Source organism: Lactuca sativa, chromosome 3 (assembly GCF_002870075.4).
Source record: "Lactuca sativa cultivar Salinas chromosome 3, Lsat_Salinas_v11, whole genome shotgun sequence".
NCBI classification, from domain to species: domain Eukaryota; kingdom Viridiplantae; phylum Streptophyta; class Magnoliopsida; order Asterales; family Asteraceae; genus Lactuca; species Lactuca sativa.
Window position 1 is genome coordinate 69629464 of NC_056625.2, and position 4850 is coordinate 69634313.

The window sequence follows — 4850 nt, forward strand, 5'->3', positions numbered from 1 at the left end:
AAAACAATCAATAAGTTTTCATGTATTATTTTCATTATCATAAAATAAATAACGTGTTTCACCTGCAATCTTAACATCGTATCACAAACTCATAATCATAAATTTATTTAATAAACAAATAAACAATTAACACCCATCTAAATTAAATATATCTAGAACTTAAATAAATAAATTGTTAATCACATCAAAAATATTCTGGGAAAAAGAGAACAATTTACCAAATTCTAAAGTTTAGTGTTGGACGATGTATAATGAAAATCCAATATAGCCGTTGTGATTTACGAGTTTTGGTCATTAACAACGTTTGTTTTGTTTAATTTCAACCTCTAAATCAATCAAAACATCAACCATTTATCCAAAAATTCTCTAAACCATTTAGAGAGCCGAGAAAGACCCAAATTGTCCATAATTTCGTAAAACATATATGTTCTTTTTCCCACAAATCTTGATTCATTTAATTTCAACTCCATTTTATTCTATCTTAAATATACTAAAAATTACTTATTATGTTAAAATTAAATACATGATTCTTATAGTATGTCGAAGATTCTGAACATATTAAAAATTATTTTCTTTAATCATAATATATAGTTGTCTATTTTACCATTTTAAAATATATATATGTGGTTATTTTTGTTGGTTCCATGGTCCTAAGACGAATGTCGTTTTCTATAATTATGCCCAAATTGAAAACAAAAATAAGAGATTCAATTAAGTTTGGTAGTTGCAATCAAAGTATGAAAACCACAACTTATGAATTTATAGCTTGGGGCAAAAGTCTAAAAGTAGATACAATTTTATGGACCTGATTGCAAATTGTCAAAAGGTTGAAACTGGAAGCGACTCATTGATTGGAAGATAACGTGATCATAATGTGCATCTGTTACATGGGGTTTAAGATGTCAGAGTATATAATCGTTTCTCTAATCGAAAAACCCTCCAAAAAACCTTGAAAGAATTATGAGAAATCGATAAAGAACAATGGCTATGGGGGCAGGTCTGAGTTAGCGAAGATCACGTTGGAATTCACTGTGTTTTGAGGTAAAATTTGAAACCAAACTTCGATTAATTGATATATTAAAGTTTATGTGTGTGAATCTCGTTACATAGTTCGTGTTCGATTCAACCAAAAAATCCATGGATTGATACGTTTAGAGGGTAGTGAATCCTTGGTTTTGAATGAAGGATTTAATCTTCTGATTTTGGGATGATTTCATGGAACTGGAAGAGAGAAATTTGGTTAAGGGAAGAGGTGTTTAATATAATATTTATATGTTTATCTTACATGATCTGAAAGCCCAGATCATAGCTTCAAAATTGGCGTAGTTGCAGAAAAATCGGGTATTGGGGGTGAGATCCATACCCGGTTTTAAGTCGGGTGTTGGACTAGATCAGATCCAGTTGCAGAATGGGTTAAAGACTGCTTGGGGATTGGAAAAATGAAACCAATTGATGGTTACACTTTTATTAGTGGCATTTTTTTTTCATCAAACATATTCAGAATTTTAGGTTACAGGCTTACAGCCCCCCGGGGGATTTTAGTATTGCTAACTTGTTGCCATTTTAGAAAAGGGATAATTACGAAAAAAAAATCTTACATATATTTTCAAAAATTCGGTTTAATCATCAGGTTTTAATAAATTATTGAAAACATCAATTTTTGGTAAAACATATTATTGCGACAATTGTTACATATTAAACTAATATATATATATATATATATATATATATATATATATATATATATATATATATATATATATATATATATATATATATATATATATATATATATATATATGGGAAAAGTGAATATATCCTTAAGAGTATATAAGCTTAGGTACCCAAACTCATAATAATACGTCGTTTTGTTTGATATATTCATTATAATATTGTTAAACTTAAATCCTTAACTTGATTTATATTCAATATTTTTAAATTTTCATTATTATCTTCCTCTTACATCACATCTTTTTGTCGAACACTTACTAGGCTATATATATTATTATTGAAAATGATAATTATGTAAGAGGAAGATAAATATAATATTTATAAAAATCTTTGAAGTAATTTAAGTTAGAAGTTGAATTATAAGAACATTGGACAATTACAATGTCTATATATGATACAAACGATGTAGTATTGTGAGTTTGGGTACCTAAGTTTATATACCCTTAAGGGTATATTTACTTTTCCCTATATATATATATATATATATATATATATATATATATATATATATATATATATATATATATATATATATATATATATATATATATATATATATATATAAAGAGAGAGAGCTAGGTTCAAATGTTTCTAACAATTATTGTGTTCCTCAATGCACCAACGAAAATTTAAAAAATAATAAATAATTAAATAAATCATTTAAGGGTAATTTGGACATTTTATACTTTTAATTAAGGGATCATTTAATCGAATTCCTGCAATTAACAAAATAAAATAAATATATTTGACATAGTCTTTCTCTCTCTCTCTCTCTCTCTCTCTCTCTCTCTCTCTCTCTCTCTCTTTCTCTTATATTATTCTTTTTCACCTACAGGTAGATCGACAAAAGGACTCACGTCGCATGCCTTCTTATTCTCTCTGCCGGTTATCATTGTTATCGATCTAAGGAGGCTGAACATGGAGGATTTTCAACCAAAGAACGCTAGGGTTTATCAATCATCGATTTTCAGTTTGCAGCTGCAATTAGGGTTTATCAATCATCGATTTTCACCATCATCATCATCGATCTCCATCTTTAGCCTCCTATTACCATTGCCAACCGCCTTATCATCATATTCAAACGTAATTGATGTTGGTGATCTTTTTTATTAGCGATTCAATGTATAAGAAAACCTAACTGGGGATGAATACAATCATACACGCATAATTAGAGGTGGCAAAAATTGACCCGACACGAAATAAACGAGTTTGGGTACGATATTTCAACCCGTTTAAATAAACGGGTTGACTCGACACGACACGAAAATTAAATGGGTAAGGTTAGGGTTGAGAATTTCAACTCGAATATAACTCGAAAATGACCCGTTTATTTATATGCAAGTTTTTTGAATTATTTAAATAAACTAGAAAGATACAAAACCAAAAGCATAAGTAAAAGAAAACCTTCGAATTGAATTGTTTTGTAATGTTGAAATAACTTAGTCGTCTAGATCAAGATTTCATTTCAGTTTTTCCATTCTCTCCCAGATTACCCACTCTCTTTCACCACTCTCACATCCTCATGACCTTATCATCTGCCTCCCCAACTCCCACTCTTTTAATTTTTTCATCTAAACTTGCTATGACTTCATCTATTCTGCCTCAAAACAATTAGTTTTTCATTTCCGCCTACCAAACTCCTACTCTTTCAACATGCTCAATCTTTTAACCTCACATGACACGACATATTTCAAGGTATAGCCCTAACCCGAAACCCGACACGAACTCGACACGAAAATAAATGGGTTGACACGACACGACACGTTAATTAAATGGGCCGGGTTAGGGTCAATCACTTTCAACCCGTTTAGTGTTTCGACACGACACGAACCCGACCCAACACGACACGATTGCCACCTCTACGCATAATAGGTAATTAATGAATTTCATTCATATTTTTTTTGCCCGTTACATCTTTATTATTCATCTTCCTACACCAGCATCACCTTCATCACCATTTTCTGCCACTATTCTATTTTATCTGGTAAACATATTCTTAAAACATCATACACTCATCCTCTCTACTTCTAATCAGAGATAATCATATTCTTATATCATTTTTAGCGAAATTTTGATATGTAATTAGGTAATGATGTTCAAGGCATCTTTATTTTTAATTTCATTTGATGTTGGTATATTTAGTACAAAGCGTGATGGTTTGTGTTTATCCTAAAGGTGTTTGACGAAATGTCTAGTAGAAAAGATGTAGGTGGATTTCATTTTTTGTCACAATATTTTTGGTTTAAAAAAGATGTAATGGCATAGAAATCTTGATATAAATGGTTGGTTAATATTTTTTCTTAGGAAATACATTCATTATTCTTTTTTTATTTCGTGATGCATCTTTAGTGGTAATACATAAATGCAATATAAAATAGCAAATTCAAAAGGTTTTTAAATGACACCATGAATACCTTATGCTTGAAGATCTTTTCATGCTTAGAATATTTTGATGTCTTTCTAACACCTTCCAGGTTAGTGATAATTTTTATATAACTAAAATAGAGAAGAAGATGATTAAAACATTGATATTTCATCCCAACTTGTGAGATATACTCGAATTGTTCCTAGACCTTCACACACAAATATACTCATCTAGGTAATTTTATTTATTTTATTAATTTATGTTGCAACTTGGTTATGGATGATAAGTTTTCATGGTTCAATTACATATACTAATAAAAAGAAACTATTATACAATGTATTCTAAGAGAATACTAATTTTTTTAGGAAAATTAAATACACAATATAGTAGATTCTATAAGAATACATTATGCTTTGTGTAGTGTATTATGTTAAAATACACTCGGTTAGAATTTAAAATGATAATTACACTTAAGGTTTAATGATTATTTAAGAACGTTTCTTAAAATTTTTATAATATATTTTGGTTGCACAATAGTAATGGGTAATTGGATGATGCTATAAATGGTAATTGCATATATATTCTATCAAAATTAAATGGTAACTACACTTTATATTTGATGATTTTTTTAGAATCTATGTTTACCTGTTAATTTTTTTTAAATAGATGTTTCTCTTGGATTGCCTATTATTATTATTATTATTATTATTATTATTATTATTATTATTATTATTATTATTATTATTATTATTAT

At 28.6% G+C, this 4850-nt stretch overlaps 1 long non-coding RNA gene across 1 annotated transcript; it reads left to right on the forward strand.

Annotated features, from left to right (window-relative positions):
* The first annotated feature begins 675 nt into the window (after window positions 1–675).
* Window positions 676–4061, forward strand: LOC111891367 (uncharacterized). The gene is made up of 2 exons (XR_002850173.3): window positions 676–1041; window positions 2567–4061. It is a non-coding gene; the product is annotated as an uncharacterized LOC111891367 (long non-coding RNA).
* The last annotated feature ends 789 nt before the right edge of the window (window positions 4062–4850 follow it).